The sequence below is a fragment of the Camelus ferus genome, chromosome 8, assembly GCF_009834535.1.
Source record: "Camelus ferus isolate YT-003-E chromosome 8, BCGSAC_Cfer_1.0, whole genome shotgun sequence".
In the NCBI taxonomy this organism is placed as follows: domain Eukaryota; kingdom Metazoa; phylum Chordata; class Mammalia; order Artiodactyla; family Camelidae; genus Camelus; species Camelus ferus.
This window is the reverse complement of record NC_045703.1, coordinates 56,204,855-56,227,396: the sequence shown is the minus strand read 5'-3', so window position 1 is coordinate 56,227,396 and position 22,542 is coordinate 56,204,855.

Sequence of the window (22,542 nt, the reverse complement as noted above, 5' to 3'; positions counted from 1 at the left end):
CAACATGGTTGCTCACTCATCAAGCCCATAGGGAGAATATCTAGAGTGAGTCTTCCTGAAAAAGAGGCTTATGTAATGTAACATAACTGCAGGGGTGACATCCTGCAAACTTTTCTAAAGTCAAGTTGTTAGAAACAAGTCACAGGTCCTGCCACACTCAAGGAGAGATTATACAAAAATGTAAACACCACAAGATGAGGATGACTGAGGGTCATTTAGGGTCTGTCCACCAGAGACCATGACATGGGGTAGGACAGCCTGATTTCTAAGTGTTTGTGCTGAGGTGTAGGAGCAGGTGTGTGTGTGTTTGTTCCTTTCTTTCTTAAGCAGAGGGAGAATGATCAGCCCCTCTGGGCTATAGTCACTTCTGTTCACAATTTTCATCTCCCTGCTTTGTCAGTTGCCATGTATCATAGTTAGTTTTATGGGTCAAGGTGGCTAGGCTATCATACCCAGTTACTTAATCAAACACTAGTCTCAGTCGTGCTGAGAAAATATTTCAAAGATATGGTTAAAATCTACAACTCAGCTGCCTTTAAATAAATGAGATTACCCTCCAGAATGTGGATGAACTTCATCCAACCAGTTGCATCATCTCCTCCTGATTTTCAGCCTGCTAGTCTTCTCCATAGATCTCACACTTGCCAGGCCCCAAATTACATGAACCAATCTCTCAAGGTAAATCTCTAAATATGTACATATACAGCTTGTTGATTTCTCTGGAGAACCCTGACTAATATATGATATATTAGTTGAAAAATTTCATCCACTGTTAGCTTCCTTTTCATTCTTTTCATTTTTGTGGGTTTGTAACCATTTAACATCCCTTTACTATTATTTTAATGGAATCTTTCAAGGAAAGCTATATACAACTCTGTGCTTAGTTTTAAAGTGGATGTCAAGATATATTTTACTTGATTAGGTAAAATTTGAACCTCTAATTCAAATGGGTGACTCTTAACGGTTTTTTTAATATTTCATAAATCTCTTTAATTTTTTATTAAAATAATGTTATTTATACTGAACATGTAAAAGAAAAAGGCAGAGGAAAAGATTCATACAAGATACAGTATTCCAATTTCCAAACAGATTTCTTTAATACTTATGTAGAAAAAGCAAGAGAGAGAGAGAGAAACATAGGTAGTTCTTAGGTACCATAATTCATTCAGAGCAGCCAGCTATAATCAGGCAGAAGCAGATGGCAGCTCTGGTCTGTTCTGATGATATGCCCTGAGGAAATTTCATTTTCTTGGCTTTCTACACAAAAATCCAAGAAATTTTCCTACATATATAATGTATTCATAAGCGAGCATAAAAGTGTTAAAAAGCAAGGCATCAACTAGAATAGGCAATTAACCTAGCCATGGCTGCTAGTGAACAAGCCAGAACAGGAAAGCATGTAACGGTCAACACAGAAGAGCAAACATTGCTGAACATTGCTGAAATATTAAAATATTTCAGTCAGGTATGGTTTTATCTACCTGTTGAAACATAAAAATTAATATATATAAGCCCTTTAACTGCATTAACACAGAGGAATTTTTATTAATCAAGACTTCCCTGGGCATCTAAAAAAGCTGTGATAGGCATGTTTGCAGGCATAGAAGAAAGTCACATGTCTGTTTCAGTATTACATGGATCTGGGTAGAGTCAACGGGAAAAGAAGTAGCTACCTAGGCACACAGGTATATGTTCATAAAAATGTAATGTCTGAAAATCTAGCATTACTGAGATACTGACAATTTTGTGCAATATTGATAATATTAACACTTATTAAGTTCTTCCCATATAGCAGGCATGGTTCTAAATGATTTTCATGTACTATCATAGTGTCTCCTTATCTCTAATCTCTCTTGCTTCAGACTCTCCCTAGCGTAAAAGGTCTCAATAGAGCGTGCTTATCAGACCAGAAGAGGTCCCACTCTATTGGTCCTGTTTCATTTCTGCTTCAACTCCAGAGACATCATGATATGACTGTCACTCTCCCATTGTGCTTTGCTTTATCGTAAACTTCCATTAACTCTATCCACTTGAGTTCACATACACAGACAAGCACACACAGATGCTGTAACTGTTTCATCCATTTGGCTTCAGTCTTTCCCAGCCTTCATTACAATCCTTTCTAGACTGAACCTTTAATATCAACTTAAGTCTTAGTTTTTGGTACAACAATCACTCTTAATAATTATGATTGAACTAATTATTACAGTAATCATCCTTATAATTTGGATTATGGTGGTTTATACCTATTCCTTTGTTAGTTAACTTAACAAGGATTCCTTGATTGCCCAGAATATTGCTATTACACTGTATTCATGTGTAAGGACTGTCTCTGTTAATAAGCCAGCCAGGAGAGAAGAGATACGAAGCAATCAGAGAAGGTCATAAGACAATAAAAATGTGTGGAGTTTAATATAATTTTCCCCTTTGAAAGTCTCCCACTGCCACCTCCACTCACACCTGCTCCTAAATTTCTACAGACTATTTTTCTCCTCTTGTTCCATTCACATATATGCTGATTTTTCTGCAGACACTTTCTTCATCTTGTATTTATTACGTCCAGTTAGGCAGATTCAAGATCTTGTCAAAGTGGATCAGCACTATACTGCTCAACACAGGAACAAACCCTCATTAAATATCCTAGGAATCACCAGATGAATAAAGAACGATGGAGTCATGTCTTCAGTTACTGCTTCCTCTGGACGTTTTCAGGAGGCAGAGAGAGACAGAAGCTGCCATTCATGGTCCTGGCTCCGGACAAAGTGTAAGCCCACCTCTGTGGTAGCTGAGTATTTTGCAGGAAAAAATATGCAAATTTTGGTTTTAAAAATTCTTGCATCATTCTTTCCTTCTTCTGTATTCCATGATGGCATTTGAAAGAACAACCCTTAGATAATAGTTAAAATAAAGGACTTGAGGACTCAGTTAATATCAATAAACACCCCCAATATGCTTTAATGTGGCAGTGCCTAAAACTCTAATTAAGGTCTAACAAGTGGAAAATAAACATAAATATAGTCCCTGCCTTTTCCTGTTTCTCTCTTCTTAAACATTGTAGGAAACATACTGGGTTACATAAAAAGAATATGACATTGACTTTTATCAATTTTTGATTTGGGCCATAACATCTTTTCTCTTCTGGTGTTACCAAATTTAAGAAAATTTAAATACAGATTTGCTCTTGGAGTTTATAGGAGCAAGGTATGATGACTACACTGAATATGCCAATATTCCTGCTCTGGCTCGAGACCCCTGCTGATGGGACCAGAGGTGTACCCCAGACCTAAGGACAACCCGTAGTCATAGGCTAGGTGTGTCCAGGACAGTGGACAAGAGCAAAAGGTGCTGCCAGGCAGGCCACGCAGGCTGTCTCTGTAAGGAATCAGGACAGGAAATAAGAGAGAATAGCCAGTGGGCAGGCAGTGAAAAGGAAAAAAATAAAACAAAATATAGAAAGGCAAGCAGAGACCAAAACAGTACCACAGTCACAGGGGTGAAACAGGTTAGGCTAGCTGGATCACAGAGTTGCTGCGAGGCTTCAAGCACAGCTGTGCTGTGCTCCTGGGACATGCCTTCTTCACGCCCTTGATCTCATCATAGCCCCAACGCTGGGGGTGGCTATCATTTCCTGACCAGCACAGGGCTTAAACCAATACACCTTCTCCTAGTATCATTCATTGTTGTGCTTGACTCTCAGATCTGATACAAAGTTAAAAATAGAGTGCAATGCAACGGGTATTGTTGGTCACTACTTAACATCTATTCCCACCTGCAGACTTCTTCATTTACAGAAACCCAAGAAATGAAAAGGTATTCTCCAGGAGGCTCCTGAGGAAAAAGCTACAGGGAGACACACTCCTCTTTTCTTTTCTTCTGGTTGCTGGCATATCTGAGAATAAAGTTGGCACTGAGGAAAGCAAAGAGAGAGGGAGGACAGACTGGGTGCCTGGTGACATACCTACGCCAAATCAATCTGAAGCCAACTCTACTCCTGGACTTGCCAATAGTCAAGATTAAAAAGTCTTTTATGTTTAAACCCTTTTGAGTTGTGGTGTCCCATTAGAACCTGGAGTTTAGCATCTCTCCTTTTCAGTTGAAGATTTCTTAAAAATAAGATGATGGGGAAACTTGGGAGAACCACTGGGGTTTTACTATGATAGGGGAAAACTTCAAACAGGAACCCTGGCATCCCACATCCAGGCCTGGCACTGTGCCACCATGCCAAGGAGCAAAAGTCAGTCTTCTGGTCCATATCTTGACCTTTGGCCTGGGGCTCCAGGGCAAGCACCAGAGTTGGAGGCCTATTGCAGAGGGACCTCTCAGAGAGAATCACTGTCACCCCACATCCCTCTTTATGCCTGGTCATCCACTTAGACCTTCAATCCTAGGACTCATGGTAGGGATCGCATTAAATTCAAGTGACATGGAAGCGCAGAGAAAGGGGATATTTCAAGGTCTCTTTGTAAATTATACTTCAGCATAAATAATTTTGAGATATTTTCTTTAAATTGAGTTTTCATATGAGAGAGAGAAAACTGAAAGAGAGAAGGGGAAAAAAACAAAGGTTCTGATAAAGGGAATGCATTAGTCTCCTATGGCTGCCATAACAAAATGCCCAGATTGGGTGGCTTAAACATCTCAAATTTAATTTCTCACAGTTCTGGAGGCAAGAAATCCAAGACCACGATGTCAGCAGGTTTAGTCCCTCCTGAGGCCTCTTTCCTCGGCTTACAGATAGCTGCCTTTTCCCTGTGTCCTCACATGGTCTTTCTGCTGGCCTGCGCCCCTCCTGTCTCTCTATGCAACCAAATAGCCTCCTCCTACAAGGACAGCAGTCACACTGGATTAGGGCCCACCCGAACGACCTCACTTTAACTTACTGCTTCTTTAAAGGTCCAATCTCTATATTCAGTCACATTCTGAGGTTATGGAAGTTAAAGATTCAACATATGAATTTGGGGAAGGCACAACTCAGCCCACAACAGGGAAGGAAGGGATTTGTGGCACCAGGGAAAGTAATCAAAGTAATCTTTCCTGGGCACAGACAGACCACTGGGTCCCTGAAACATTTAGGAAATCTGTGCGCAGTGGTAGGGAGAGCCCAGGAGAGCTAGCCCGAGGACCTCAGTGGTGGCCCTGCCCAGGGCGAGCTCAAAGGGCTCAGCTTTTCTCACCGGGTGTGTGCCATTTCCTGCATGCTCAGCCTCTCCGATCCTTCCAAAGTGGAGTCAGCCCCTTGGCTCAGAACCACATGGGTTATTTTAAATTCATGATTTAAATGACAGGCTTCCTGGACTTCCATACATGTTTAAAAGCCATGGGTTTATTCCCTGACTGGCCAGAAGGTTGAACTCTGTTAAAAATATCAGACTCTGAGGAGTCCCACAGTCAAGTCAAACAGGTTTTATCACCACAAGCTGGGCAGTGCTGCTTCCCTGCTTCCCTGAATATTTATCAAAGCAGATGAGCAACGTTCAACCACATGTCTCCTCATTTGAAAATCTCTGTCTTTTGTGTCAGCTAACAAGCAGGGTTTCTACCAAGGATCCTCCTGAGCATACAAGGCTGACCTTGAACTCCATGAGTTTTAGGAAAGAAATGGTGTGTTTCTTGTTGGTCAACCAGAGTAAACATTTCCAAAAACAGTCACTGTCTATCATGTTGAGACTCCAGGTGTTATCTCGTGAAAAACCAGTAATTAGTCATATATGAAAACAGTAAAGGAGTAGAGCTGTATTTCTAGCAATTATTTCCCAATTTCTGAACACTTAAATGCTGTCTCACCCGTATTATATTTGCTATGCCATATTCTTCCTTTTGTGTTTCCTTTCAAGTGTTCACTTCCCAGTGTGACTGGGCTTGGTTCACCCAGAAAATCTCCAGTCCTGTCAGTCTCAGGTGATACAGAAAAGGAGACACCCTCAAGAGCAGCAGTGAGCAGGGCTCAAGGACAGGCAGCCACTGGTGGCTTCCTCCAGTCTCTGTCTTCCTCATCTCCAACTGTGCCGGATTTAATCCTTCTTTGGGTCCCTCTGATACTGTGCCTGTGAGCCACACACAGAGCCCCCTGTCATAATCCCCTTCTGCCGTCTTTGCCATCACAAGATGTTTGAGAGCCTGGTGACAAATTTACCATGAAACTGGGCTTTCAAAATGACCCACAACTTCATTAGAGAGGAGCCAATTTTCAGAATGTTTCTTTCTGGCTAGCTCCACATTAATGTCTCCAGAGGAACCTACATACATTCCCAGTGAAAGCACTGGTAGGAAAGATAAAGCCTGAATGTACAGATTTGCCTCCAGGGAAGCATTCTGTCTCCCCCAGCCCCTCCATTTTTCCCTAAGTGGACACTGGGATAAGAATGTTCAAGGTGCTGGCCCTAGGCAAGGAGAAAGAACATCCTCATACCCATAATGTAAATTCTAATTTCCAATTAAATGAATTTAGTAAACAGTGGAGGTGAGAATGTAGCAAAACAAGAAGACTCCTTGGACATCTCTTGTCTACTGAAATGGAATCAACACATCTATGGCAATGAACCTGAACTGCTTGATATTCAACTGTCACAACTAGCCTTGGGCTTCCGCCTCCAAGGGAATGTGTCCTTTACAGTTAAGAGAAATGTGGAACAAGGGAGGGGAAGTGACATTCTTATTCAACCCCATGTTTTGCTCCATCAAGTTTTCACCTCTCTTTTTCCCCACATCTGACTTTCATGGAAACCTGGTAGGAGCTATAATAACTGATAGAAAGAAATCAATCAGAACTATTCTGCTTGCAGGGAGGGCCTGAGTGGCAAAGGAGAGGCACCTGAACAGACACTGCTTGCCACTCTGTCATCCTGCTATGGATTAAAACCTGGTCAGCACCATCCAACAAAAGAATGCATGAAAAATGAAATCAGCCTCTTACCTGTCAGGAGTCAGAGAGATGGATTCCACCCTTGTTGGTACCTCAGTCCTAAACCCTCTCAAATCTTTCTAATTCTGTTTTTCCAAAGTTTAAAATGGTGCAACTACTTTAAATGTATGCCATATTATATAGACGAAGCTCAAAGCTCAGAGAATTGCTGCTAGCAAAGAAATGAAGGGAAGGCAGAACTATCCAGGAAAATCATGGATCCTCTCAGAATGACACCTCTGGTCAGTCAGCTCCCCACGTGTTGCGTGATCACGTGTCACCACAACCATGGGACAGAATGAAGAACAACACATCTGCTTGGCACGAAGGAGCCAGCTGAGCTTCAAGAGAGTGTCTGGCCTGCCAAGTGACGGCCACCCCAGGCTAGCTCCACAGCTGCATTCTGCAGCTCGGGCTTCCTGCATGCAGTTTCCGTATCTCTGTGACTTTCTTACCTTCCCTTTCTGCAGCCAGACACAGTTCCTGTTTCTCATTTCACCTCTTCCAGGCACAGCCAGCTCAGTGGCAGAACGAACCTGAGGGTGCTGCAGTGGAAATATTTTGGCAGACATATTCCTCTAAACTCCATCCAGATGCTCAAGAAATTCAGGGCAAACTGGCTCTCTCCTTCTGTTTATGTGCTTTCAATGTCCACCAGGGTTCTGTAGGTCAATTTGACTCAAATACTCAATTTTAAGGCCCGCTGTAACCTAGCGCCTTCACATGGCTTCCCCCGATTCTTGATGGTTAGCCTACCCACGGTGCCTTCTATCTCCACCCTGTGCCCAGCTGAGCCGCCTCAGTCACTGCCAGGGAACAAGCCTCCCTTTCACCTGTGTCTGTAACAGATGCAGTCAGACTGTGCATGGATACATTAACTTTACTGGAGATGGGAAAAGTCTTAAGGACTGGCTCTATCATACAGTATGCAGCCTTCGGCAAAACCTCTCTCGCACTGACCCCAGTGGCATTTCTTCTTCTTCTGTCTCCTCCATCCTGACCCCTTTTCCAGAATGTTAGAAACATTTCTCCCTTTGTTTCCTGTAGAACAGTTGTATTTCTTCCAGGAGACATGAGATGTCACTGGTTATCCCCAAGCTCTGCAAGGGTATTTTCCAAACACAGAAAACAGTTCTCTCCTTAAGGGGAATTCTGGTGCCGGATGTTTATCTAATAACATTGGCTACTTTTTATCAGTTAGATTGGCCACCCCAGAAATGACTTTGAGTCCACGAATACTAAACAGGGAATTGAACAATGAGGCATCAGAAGAGGTACAAAGAAGTTAGTTATTTTGTTGAGACACATCCTAGGAGGAACAACTGCTACGTGATGAGGACGAGTGATCCTTGGTAATGGACGCATTATCAGCAGGGTGCTGCTGTCACCTGGAGCAGTGCCGGCAGCCCTGATTGTGTGACTTTTTCAAAAGTGCCGTGTAACACATATTAAATTAAGTTAAATTCAAATTAATGCCGTATCGAGTTATGCTATCAGTCCAGAGTGTCAGAAACATTCAGGGTTAGGAGTTACACCTTTCAAGTTGCTTTCTTTACATCCAGATCATACATGGCCGAGGAGTGCCTGTGTATGGGTCTGCTCGGGCTGCCATAACAATACACCACAGACTGAAGGACTTAAACAACAGAAATTTATTAGCTCACAGTTCTGGAGACCAGATGTCCAAGATTAAGGTTCTGTCAGGCAGGGTTGGTTCCTGGTGCGACCTCTCTTCCTGGCTTCTTGCTCTGTCCTCACGTGGCCTCTGCTCCGTGCATGCGTGGGGAAAGAGGGATCTCTGGTGTCTCCTCCTCTTCTTACAAGGACATCAGTTCCACTGGATTAGGCCCTCACCCTTGCGACCTTATTTGATCTTTACCATTTCCTTATAGACTCTGTCTCCAAATACAGTCACATTGGGAGTTAGGGCTTCAACATGAATTTTGGGAGAACACAGTTCAGTCTGTAACACCTTAGAGTGAGACTTCTTCTACATGAGGCAACTTCAAAAAGTGGGCTTATCAAAACCGACACCACTTTTCATAGCACAGGTGATTTCTGAGGTGAAACCATACTTAAAGCTTTAGATGCTTTATAGTTTAACATGTTTTAAAGCTCAAAAATGTCTTTAGAACCATTGTCTCATTTGGTTCCTACAACCCTGAGAAAGAGGCAAGGCAGGGAGCTGTATCCTCACTTCAAATGCAGAAACAGGCTCACAGAGGATGGCTGGCCTTGGAAATGCCTTTGGCTGATGAGGGGCAGAGCTGGGACTGGAGACCACATTCTCGGCCTCTAGGATGTTTCCAGTGCATGGTTTACGCAGGCCTCACAGTGAGGCCTCATATCCACACACTTGCACAGAAATCACAATAAGGGTTTTCAAGGATATATAAAATAAGAAGATACCATCAGATACATTAAAATGTTTGCTTTAGTGGTAGAGGGAGTAGAGAGGCAGGTGGGTAATGGTGATAAAAAGGGAATAATCAAACAGATAAAAACAGGAGAGGGATCTGGCACCAAGCTGAGCAACAGTGCGACATAAATCAGAGGCTATGATGAGCTCAGCCCTCTGCCCCTGTCAAACAAAAGAAAGACGTGGCTCAATGCCCAGAATGTCTCTGATGTGAGGGAGTTGGGGACAGCACTAGAAACACCCAACTTGGCTTATCTAAGCCATCATCTTATAATAAACATGAAGGAAAACTTGGAGTTCTACTAAAAACAGCTGTCATTCCCCAACTTTACTTCATGATGTCTTTGCCTCATTGGAGTTTTAACCTGATTGATGCTCGATTACCTGTGGCACTCCCACTCTTTTAAGTAGCTGTTTTTTGAGGTAAGAACACAGGTTTGCAATGGGGCATATCTAGGTTCAAGGCCGATGCTCTCCTGTTATCTGCTGAGGAAACCACCTTGTTGAACAGGTTCTCTAACCTGTAAGATGGGGCCAAATTACCCATCCTGCAGGGTGTTCTGAGGACTGGTGTAATGTATGTACCGAGTCTAGCACAAGTGTCTAACAAGATGGCAAGTGTTCAATAAAGGCAGGATTTATTATTTTAATTTCTAGTGCAGTGCCAGGGAAGAATGGATTGAGGGACCTAAAGGTGACTGAATGCATCTTTCCAATGCCTAGAGGCCTTTAACAAGTAACAGACTTAGGGCAGGTTTTACCCTGGGGAAGTCATAAATGAAAGCATGAAGGCATGAAGGCATGAAGTTCTGTGGCTATTAAATATTAGCCCCATTTAAACTTCTCTGCAAGAGTTCAATAGAAACAGCACATGTTCTCTCTTAACTTTTTCAGAAATTATGTTGTCAAAGGAATTATCCCGTGATTTCCTGAAGAAAACACCTAGTTCTTCTTAGTCATAGGGAAAATAGTGACCTCAGTGGTGTCTTACTATTTTTAAAATGGATAAATAGGAAAGTGTCCTATTCAAAGGAGCACAAGATGTTCCTTGTTGAAAATAGAAAAACTCCTTCCCATATTTAAAGCAAAATCACTTTATCACCATTAGAAATCATCATTTTTATCTCCTGTTTTCCTTGAGGCTTAGTGGCAAATGTGGACCAAGCTGGAATGATTACAGACAAATAAGCACTATAACTTCTATGTGGAGTTCTGGGCTTTTTGTGTTTGTTTGTTTTGTTTTGCTTTTTGGTCAATTAGAGAATTAGATCCAGCTCTCCTTTGCCTTTGAATTTGAACTGTGTGTATGTGTGTGTGTGAGAAAGAGACAGACAGACAGACAGAGACAGACAATTACTAGCAGAATGGATATAGGTCAACTCCTATTAAAGAGAAGATCTAGGTCCCCAAAGTGAAGTTTCAAAGATGCTTCCCCCCTCTGTCAAATGCAAAATAAACAGATAGAGAACTTTCTTAAATTGCATGCTTGTCTTGGGTGTTGTGTGGAAAGAGACTATTCAAAGATTACAGATTCAGTCTCTCTTGCTCTGAGTTTAGCTTCCTGTCCCTTGTCTTGGCACTTCACCCTGGCAGATCAGAACCCTCTAAAGTGGAGATCCTGTCCTAGAGGAAAGTTACATGCCTCCATTGCTATTCTGCGGTTCACATTACACTTCTTGTTCCCTTTCACACTTGTACTTCTTCAATGAGTTAATAAAGAGCATTTCTCATGACCCCCTCAGGCTCCCCTGTGATTCGCATATACCTCTAGGACTCTAATAAAAAATGTACTCTCGTGGGGTGGGGTATAGCTCAAGTGGGAGAGTGTATGCTGAGCATGCAAGAGGTCTTGGGTTCAATCCCCAGTACCTCCATTAAAACACAAATAAATAAATAAACCTAATTACCGCCCCCCACCAAAAAAAAAAGATTTAAACAAAATGTACTCTTAAATCAGTTTTCACATCTTTTCTTGATCAATAAGTTCTTTAAGTGCATTGGATATCTACTCTTTCCTATCTATGCTTTCTCCTTCAAAAAGTTCCTGAACCAGCATATTTCTCAATTGTAAATCCCTGGTCTTAACCTCGTTGCTTCTGCTTCAGTTTGAAATATTCAACTGCATGATTTTAATATCTTTAGTTTTCTTGTTGATTTAATGAGTTATATAAAAATTTTGAAATGTTATTCATTTTATATTTGCATGAAAATCAGAATTTTAACTTTTTAATTAAATTATAGCAATTGTTCCATAACTCTGTGGACCCTCAGAGATCTCTAAAAACATTTATAAACTATAATTTGTTAACATTACAGAAACTCTCCCAGCCTCAGTTGACTTTACTTAAGAAGTTCCAAAGTAATATTTGGGGCCCAAAACATTCAGAAAAACTTAGTGATCTGTTTCAGTGCAGTTTGATCCTGTCCTACAGTAGGGGCTGTCAAACTTGAGCCTGCAACAGAATCATCCCTACGGCTTGTTAAAACAAGATTTCTAGGCCCAATCCCAGAGTTTTGAGTCAGCAGATCTGAGGTGGGGTCCAAGAATTTGTGTTCTAACAAGTTCCCAGTGATAGTGATGCTGATGGTCCAGGGACAACACTTTAAGAAACATTCTCAGAAAGTTAAGCTGAAATGCACTGATTATACTGCTTAGAAAGATCATCTACTATTGGTCTGAAGATTCTATTTTATCAATAATGGCTCTTTCCTTTCCCATAAATTTGACAACCATTTTCTCATTTAATTTAAGTTTACTGGGATTTCTCTTGAATATTCCACCTCTTTCACCAAAATTCTTTACATCCAAAAGTAAATTGAACAAATTCATGCATTATGTTTTTAGTTTGAGTTAGTAAAATAAGACAACCCTCTCACCCCACCTCTCACCCCTGACAAAATAAATAACTCATTCTGTTTTTTCCCTTGACACAAGGCTTTCTTAGGCGCAAAACATAAAAATTATAGTGTATGTTTGTATGATGTGGAACATAAAGATAGAATGAATATGTGTTATTTGTACCCCATTAACTGTATGCTCACTGCTTGATTTTAATACTGATATCACTAAGTTTGCAGCTCATTTTCTCAATAATATAACAATTGCATATGCAATTGGGGTACTTATATTTTGTATATATGCAATGCTCTGAGAATTATGGAAATATATCTACAAAATCTATGCCTACACAGCTTGCTATTTCTGTCAATGTGATTTTGCTATTACACTATCTTCACTAACATAATTTTAATATTCCACTGTCTTTTTCAACATGCTTTTACTATTCCAAGAATCTCTTGCTCAGGAAGATAAAAGTTACAAATAACTCCATTGCTTATTCCAGGAACTCCCCAAAACACTTGAAAATGCTTTCAAATGAATATCAAACTGTTTAACTCATCAATGGATAGCATCAAACATCTGTTTACTCCTCACAGCTCTTTAAGTCTTCTGCCTTAAAACCCTTGCCTTGGTGGGTTCACAAATCCTAAACTATTATATCATAATACTTATCCAGTCCTAATCAAACACCTGTATTAAAAGATCTATCTTAAACCAGAATCTGAAAGCTCATATATACATCCCCATCCAAGACTCTATTAAGCAGTGCTTTTTCACCATGGTAAAAATAAACTCAGCTTTGTCTTATCAATAGCTTATTTTAGTGTTTTTTGTTTGTTTGGTTTTGGGGGGTTTCAGGCAGCCAATCGTGGAGTTCCAACCAACATCCAATCTAGACCTCTATACTGAAGTAGCCCAAGACGCTTAACTGGGACATTGCTATTTGAGTTCCCCAGACCTCCTGCTAGGGAAACTTGTTAGAAATGCATATTCTTAATCCTGCCCCATCCCTAAACCTACTCAAAAAACTCTAGTGGTGAGTTTCCAAAATGCTGAGTTTAACTTCTAGTAAAAAGGAACCCATTTTAGAAATTCTTCATTGTCTACTCATATTTGAAAAAAAAAATTATTCTTACTGCAAACTGCCTTGTTTCTATGCTTCCTTGTCATTTTGTTTGTACATTTATAAGAAGAAAGTTCATAGGAAAAAGCAGGACAAAGGTCCCAATAAGTCCCTTCATCAAGCTGGCCCTAGGAACTGAGAACTTGAGTAGGTTTCTTGTCAGAACTCATCCCTTGAACAAATTGTCCTGGTCCCTTACCAAAACCAGGAGAGTTTTCCTCAGTCTTGATTTTTTTTGCCCCTGGGAGTCCAGTTCTGGGAAATATTTCTCCGAGCTTTTCCATCCTTTGTGATTAATCAGAGTTGGCCTGGCCATTAGGCTGGGGGCTTGGGTCATGAATGCACAAATCACCCTCTCTGTCTAACCATTCCCAGACTCCTATGAGTTTATCTCCATTCATATACATACCTTTGCACTCTCTCTGGGCCAGATACCTTGTTTTCATATTTTTAACACAACTGCAAACCATGAGCTTAGCTTTCTAAATGACATAATTCACCAAGGATAATTCAGAATTACAATAGTCACGTCAGGGGAACTTTTTGATACAATCAAAAGTATTCATTTGAGAGTCACCTTAGAATGAAGAGAGGAACAAAATTTCAAACATCCAAATGTTTGCAAATTTTGATTAATATAAGGAAGTGTATAAAAGAAATTCAGATCCAAAGTTGTTTCCTTAAAAAAAAAAAAATTCTCCACCAAACAAAAGAAAATGTAAAATACATAAAACTATCTCCCGTTGTGATTCCCTCAAATAACAAGATGAACCTAATAGCTTTTACCCTACTATTCTTTCCACCCTGGTTTCTCTCTACTCTAGCTCTGCCCCTGGCACTCTCCCATTCCTGCCTGACGGCTAGAAAACTGGCTCAACTAACTCTTAAAAGTAAATTGCCCTCAGAATAGGAAAAACCTCTTATGGTTGGTTTTAGGCCCAGGTCTCACTGTGCTGAGAGCCACCGTCAAATAGTTTCCAAAGTCTATATAAGACAGAAAGAAATTTGCAGAGGAATGTAGGATAATTTTAGAAACCAACAATCCAGAGCTTCCAGATTTATACCAATTAACACATCAGTGGAAACTCAGGTGCAGAAAATTAGGAGAATAAGGCAGAATGGGAAGATCTCAAGGGTAACTAAATAGTCCTAACTATACATGGATCTAGAGAGGTTTAGAAAAGCTAGAAATGTTGAGTACAGTCTTTTGGTGGCCATTCCCAAAGACTTTCCTATAAAAATAGATTGGTCTATGGTATAGTCTTTGCACAAAACAAGGATAAGTTCATTCAGTATTTCAAGAATAGGTTCTTTACTACTTAGGCAGAATTTAGGAGTAGATCCTGAGGCAGATGTAACCCCAGTTTGTTTTGTTTTGTTTTGTTTTTTTGTCACTAGTCTTAATCTGGAAAGAGGGGATCTAAATATGAAAACAAAAACTAAAAAGGGAAATAGCCTTTTACCAGGCTTCAAATAGCTTGCTGAATATTATGAAAAACAGAAGAAAAACAGAACAAAAACAGAAACAAAACAAAACAAAACCAGAATAAGACTCAGGATAAATTTATGTCTTTACAGAAAACAAAAACAAAAAACAGCTAGATACTCCCACCTCAGTCATTCTATATGGGAAAAAGCAGTCTTTTTTAAATCCTTTATTGAAACATAGTCGATTTAAAAAGGCAGTCTTCTAATGAAGACATGAGTAGTTACTGTAAACAAAAATGCACTGGGAAAATAATTATCTTGTGTTAAACAAGAAACTATCAGAACAAAACGAAGTGAAGTATCAGTAAAGGTGCTTCAAGGAACTGAACACCCAATTTCCAGTTTTAGTTTTAAACTTACAAGGAGAAACTTCTTTATTAAAGGAAAACCTTGCAAATATTTTTTATTGATAACAGGTGCTGCAACATCCACCTGAAATCCTACCAGTTACACAAGCTCACTTTTGGAGTGAACTTTTTAAATATATTAAGATAGAACACATACCTATTAGGATACTCAGGTGGTGGGTGTCTCTAACAATCCTGACACTCCCTGGGTCCCAGCCATAGCTATTAGCCTCGGATCTTTAACCAAGGAACACGTTTTCCTCCTTAATGAACACACACACCTGCTAACTTCATATGGAGAGGTTTAGGGTGCAAATTGAATTGTCAGACTAAAAATGCTAATAGTTCCTTTCTTGAAATCCCCTAGGGCCCCCTATTCATCATAACGGCATAACTAATTTGAACAGTGACTTACCAAAGTCTGTATATACAAAGCAGGCCCACACTGCAAATCTCAAGGAGGCACCGGAATTCTTGTGGGTGAAGTATTCTAGGCAGCATGACCGGGGCTGGGCCTGTCAAGGTTAAGACTGCCCCACCTAAACGTCAACTCAAATTTTCACAGCAGCCTCTTAAGAGTTAAACACGAACTACAACCAACAGCCAAAATGGAGAAAGGGCTCATCTTACCTTGCAGCATTCCCCGCAACACTCGTTATTACTCCTGTTAACAATCCAGGGGACACAATGAGGTTCCGGTGCTCGCCGCCGCCGGGTTCCGCCTCGCGCGGGTTCCGCCTCGCGCGGGTTCCGCCTCGCGCGGGTTCCGCCTCGCGCGGGTTCCGCCTCGCGCGGGTTCCGCCTCGCGCGGGTTCCGCCTCGCACGCTAGGACGTGAGTTAAAAATATTTGGGGAACTGGCACAACATTGTAAACTGACTATACTTCAGTAAAAAGATATGTATTAAAAAATGTATTTTGTAGGGAAAAAAGCCATTGAATTCCCAAAAAAGTAACCCTGAATTTATCACTTGGAGGCAACTATTGATACAGCATTGGTATTGCATTAGGTATTGTAAGTAATCTAAAGATGAGCTGAAGTGTACAGGAAAACGTGTATAAGTTATTTGCAAGTACTACACCATTTTATATAAGAAACTTGAGCTTTCAGGATTTTGGTATCCGTGGGGTCCTGCAACCAATCCCACAGGAATATCCAGTGACAACTGTATGTACTTCCCTACTTCCCTGTGGTACCAAGCCCAAATATTATGTTCTTTTTGGTGGCTCCTGAGGCTAAAATTTTACACTAGTAAATCTGTGTTCTGCTTGTTAGTGTTCCTTCAGGTCAAAATAATCAATACTTGTTTGCCTTCTCCTGAAAAAATCAACAATATACCTGGACTGCTGTGACCAAAAGTGTTACTGAAACACCCCCCTACTCTTCCTGAGTCGTCAGCCACAACCTCAAGGACCTAAATTTCCCTGTGGTTCTATTCTTAGCCAATATGTGGATGACCTTTTGTTATGTTCTTAAGATGGGGTGAGCTCTAAGATTGATTCCATCTGTCTGCTTACAGTTTAGTTCAGAAAAGGCATAAGATTTCCAAAGAGAAGTTACAATTTTATCAGAGTAAAGCTCATTACCTAGAACATTAGTTAACCCAAGGAGGTAAATTTCTTTCTCTTAGCAGATTTGGCTTTTCAAACTTTCCCAGGCTGTTAATTGAGAGACAATTAAGAAGATTCCTGGATCTCACTAGCTACTGCAGTTTCTAGCTTTTCTGAATCTCTGCATTACTGCATGACACAACCAAATCTTGTATAACCAACCTCTTTCAGAATCTAAGCACAAACACTCCTTTCATGAGTTAAAATTAACTCCAAAAACTTCCCACTCTGGGCCTAATTATCATAAGCTTGTCTAATTGTATATAATATGAGAGATCTGAACAAACCCTGGTGTTCTGATTCAAGTTCTGTGAATCATTAGGGACAAAGAGCTTACTACAGTTTCTCTCTTGACCCAGTGTCAAAAGTCTGCTCATCTTGTTAAGGGCATGAGCCAAAGCAGCTAAACTAGTGAAGGCTCTGTTAATCTGTTTTTAGAGTCTCATTTAAACTTGACAGTATGTCATGCTGCACGTTTTTGGTTGCTCACTGAAATTAAACAATGCCTCTCTGTAAGTAGACTTGCCTGCAAGAAAAGCCTATTCTTTTCTCTCTTACATGTTTCTGTGCATCATTGCAATGCTTTGAATCCTGCTACTCTTCTTCCATCACCTTTAAGATAGAGGTGCTTATGACTAACCTCTGCAAACTATCTAGGCCCTCCATAGTTAGGCTGGAAATTAGTTTGGAAAATTAAGACTTAGTTTTGTTTGTTGATAGGACATATCTCAACCCTGAAACAGGAAAATATCAGATGGTTTAGAATAGAGCTGCCAAGTAATATGGACCATTAAAGGGAACAGGTGCTATTTTAGAGGAAGTATGTTCTGATTACATCTTTCTCTAGATGTCTCTGATATCTAAAATATTACTAACAAGATCCAGGATGCAAACAAAGAAATTATGAATTTGAAAACTTTTGCTAATAACCCCATAGCTAATTCTGCAGACTCTTCAGATCAGGTGACAGTATTTTTTCTTTTGGTTTAGTTTGGATACTTGTGGCTCCTGAGAAGTGGAATGCAAACTCTGATTATAAATATTTACTTGCTGTTTGTCTGGGTTGCAGTGTTCGGATCTGTGCTCTCCAGAGTTCTGTAAACTGTGTATAGCTGCTGTCCCATTTAATGATCCATTAAATGATACCCCAACAAAAAGAACAGGAAAACCTGACACTTACAGCAGTTGAAACAGCCATCCCAGAAGCATGATACTTGATTATAACACCTAAAATTATGGTGAAATTGTGGCTTGATCATGCATCCAAATATTGTCTATTCTTCAGTTCAGGACGAGGAACTTGAGAACTAAGAGTATCTACACACGTTCAACTTAGTCTTCAGTGTTATGAGTTTAGAATTTTATTGTCTTCACTAACATAGGTTTGGTATTCTTCGGTCTTCATCATCATGACTTTATTATAACTTCGTTGTTCCAAAAACTTCCTGAAAAACCCATGTATATGAATATCAAACTGTTCAGTTCTTCAATAGATCGAATCAAACACTTGTATTCCACCAAATTCTTCAAAACCTTCACCTTGCTGGACCTACCAATCCTAAACTATTATATCCCCTTTCTGCAATCCTAAGCAACCTCTTTACCCTCTGAGACACTACAAAATTTCTGCGAGGGGGTGTCCTCCCTTAGTACTCTTACTTAAAATCCACTTCATCTTATCAATAGGTTTTGTTGTCTAGGGAAGCAACAGGCATATATCACAGAGATTCCTGATTATGGCCCATAGAGCTTCATTCAGTAGGTCTGGGAATCACCTCTAGGTGATTCTGAGGAAGGTGATATAAGAACCACAATTTAAGGCTCTAACATATAGCTGTGTGTAGCCTTTGAAAAACTGATTAACTCTCGGGTGTTTACCTCTAGAAAACTATAACTTGAAAAGATACATTTACCCCAACGTTCATAGCAGCACTATGTATGATAGCCAAGATGTGGAAGCAACCTAAGTGTCCGTCAACAGATGAATGGATAATGAAGCTGTGATTAATAATGGAATACTACTCAGCCATAAAAAAGAATGAAATAATGTATTTGCGGCAACATGGATGGACCTAGAGATTATCATACTAAGTGAAGTAAGTCAGAGCAAGGAAGACAAATATGATATCACTTGCATGTGGAATCTAAAATAATGATACAAATGAACTTACTTACAAAAGAAAGAGACTCACAGACATTAGAAAACAAATTTATGGTTACCAAAGGGGGAAGGGGGGTGGGGATCAAGTAGGAGTTTGGAATTAACATAGACACACTACTATGTGTAAAACAAATAACCAACAAGACCTACTGTACAGCACAGGGAACTATACTCAGTATCTTGTAATAACCTATAATGGAAAAGAATCTAAAAAAAGAATATATATATGTGTATAACTGAATCACTTTGCTGTACACTTGAAACTAGCACAACATTGTAAATTAACTATACTTCAATTAAAAAAAATGAAAAGGGCACATAGCTAGAGATAATTTTAAAAATAAGGTTGTATTAATAATTAAAAAACTCATTAAGATTTAATTAATAAACTAATTACTCTTTGATGCTAGGCCAAGTGCAATGGCATATACTCTGGTCCCTTTTGTCCATGGGTTTAGTTTTAAACTGTTCTGATTCAGGAATTCCACTTAAACAGTTTATCTATGGGAGTTAAAACCCAGGAGAACTGATACTTGATAACTAATTTCAGGAGGGTCTGTTCATATTCACAATGCCTATTTCCAATAATTGCTATCTAAGACTCTTTTTCTGTTATCAGTACAATATGGGAAATGAATTTAATAATCAGTACATGCTTGATTAATACACTAAATTAGTAGAGTTAGAAAATAATTCAAACAGATGGTGGCAATCTAGATAGAGCACTGTTCTGCTATTAAAAAATATGAATAGATCTGGAGGAAAATTGTGACAGAGTTTTTACCTGTGTGAAAAAGAGCCAAACTGCAATAGAAAGTGGCTTTTGGAAGAGAGAAAAATAAATGATATTTATAGCTTCATTTATTACACGGCAATCACACTGTGATTGGATAATGTTTGGGTCAGTTTTAGCAGACATTAGGAATTCCCATTATTAATTAACCAAAGAAATAAACAAAAATAGGATCCCTGGAAACAATGTTTGGATACCCTAGCCATTCCTAGATGCTGTTATTTTTGTAACACATGCCTGGTTTAGGAGGGCTTGCCATGCATGGCTTGTCTGGGAAGACATGGATTTGATTTTAGAAACAGAAATTACTTTCCTCTGGATATATAAATGTTTCCTGAACCAAGAACAGAGGGCAGACTGTCTTGATTCTTGCCCATGCTTTAGCATAGCTCTTTAATGACAGAAATATACTGATTGTCACACGAGGCTACTTTCCATTTTAAATCCTGAGTTAATGCTGTTAATTGCTTTACTATTCACTTGTTACCTTTCTAGACTTCATGGGATCACCACCTATCCATATTAGCAAGATTAAAAACCTATGGTGTTTACATTACACTGTACATTACAGAATGTTAACAGGTAAGCGGCAATGGGTTCGGTCTTAAAGGCCTTAGAAATGCAGAATGATACACAGTTGGATAGGTTTCTTTACTTCAGGATTTCTCAAAGCTTTCATTATGTTCATATGCATTGTGCATTGTGTATTGTGCAAAGGACTTAGAGAATGCAATGTGTCTAAACATTATTTAGCCAGGGAATCCTTTTATTGGGGAAAGGATTTACTGCTACATCCACTGCATTTTTAGTAATCATTGTGATGTCTTCTTATGAGTCTAACATCACCAACAAGCACATTGAAACATCCCGGTGAAATTACTGGGATATGATTCTATAGGTGGTGGTTAATTCCACACGTTTTTTCTCTTGAGCTGTGTTGCTATGTTTGGATACATTGCCTGTGGGAGTCTAGAGTGCACTACAAATTCTTGTAGGGACCTGCGAATCCTCTTTTGGGTACCATTAACCAGTACCATTAACATAACCACTTACTTATCATTGAGCTGATCCATTAGTTTGGAAACTCCCCAAGGAGGTGGGGATGTGTTCCTTGTTTTCAGCAGCTTGAACAATGCCTTGCCCATCCTAGGGGCTTGGATATTTTGTTTCAGATGCAGTTACAGCCACCAAACTTCAAGCAAGGCTGAATTTTGATCCGTGGTTAACATCTTCCACCTAAAGATTCCTCTTTACCTGTTTAACCGTATTATTTCACCAACGATATTTTGAGAGTATAGTATCTGGCATGCATTTTGTTTCTGTACTGAGCAGCATCGTATATTAGACATCATTGCCAGTATAAACCTGTTTGGTGGGGGTGGGAGTGGGAAGAGAACAGCATACAGGAGGATTGTTTGGGAAAGGGCTCAGCTTTTGAAACTGGGAAGATCTCCTGAGGGTTGTCCACAGTTTGCTAAGGGGTAAATATGACTCATGAGATTCATGGGGTGTTACGAATGAGACTGTTTTTTGATAGGCTCACTCAGGTCAGATTTATGCTAGAATGACTTGATTCTTTCCAACAGTTTTACAGTGTCATTTTATTTGATCTAAATTAAAAGAAAAAATTACTGATTCAAAGTAAGAAATTAAGAATCAGTACTTAATACTTCTGAAAAATGGTTCTTAAAAAGTATTATCAGGCACTAATTGTAATTACATCCCATGGCAGCCTGGGAACTCTTCTCATTTAATTACAAATTCAACATTTGCACTTTCTGGACTGAGACACAGAAAGGCTACAAACAAATTGTCAATTAACTTTTTCTAATTACTCACAGACAAAATTCAAAATAGTACCAAAAAATAAGCTATCTGTACAAGAATAGCTGAACCCAAGCATACACTGAAAATATTGTCAAATTATGTAAACCGTGTCACCAATTAGAATGCCTTCAAAGTGCAAGATTAGTGCCAAGTTGGTAAATTTAAACGATGTGCAAATAAACTGCATGTTTCTAAGCAAATGCTTGCCAGTGCATGTTACCCTAGTACCTACTCATTCGGTCAACATGAAGAACCTCCTATGTATTGTGTGTTCTTCCAGTTAAAAATTAACAATTCAGTTGGAACAAATCTTCTGAGCAGTTTATAATAATGTCCCCTTTATTCCACTTCTTATCTAGTTTTTTCTTTCTTTCTTCTGTTTTTTCCCCTCTAATTTTACTACCAGTCCTTTACTCTCAGGAGGGCTTCTACTTCTCCTAGGATTTGGGGCAGAGATCTGCTAAGTTTTCCAACCCGTGTTTCCTTCTGAAATTGGGTTGGTAGCCTAGGGAGGAGGGGCTGACCTTCTTGATCTTTGTCTTAAAAGAAAGCCTTGTAAAAAGCCTACTTCCCTCCCACTCCGTCGAGGCAGCAGACATCATGCCCAAGGAAATGGACACTCCAGTAGTCTCCCCGAAGTCCTCTGCTGTGCCTTCCTCTAAGTTTAAAAGGTGAAACGTACTGGTCCCTCCCCCAGCTATACCCTTTGTCATGTGACTCTGCAGGTCTCACAAAGAAAGAAGTGGAAACCATTCCGCATAGCTAGCCATGTAATTTGCTTTGACTAAGAGAACTCAGTAGAAGTGATGATGCTTCAGTTCAGAGCAAAGCCCTCCATCTGCATGCCCGTTTTTCTGCCATTGCACAAAAAACACATCCGGTTAGCTTGCTAGTGGATGAGGGAATCCAGCTGGGTTGCCACATCATCCCAGTATAGCCATCCTACATCACTCAGCAGCCCGTCAACCCCAGACATGTGGGCAAGTGCAGCTGGGATCAGAAGAGTCCTGTCAGATCAGTTGAACCTCACA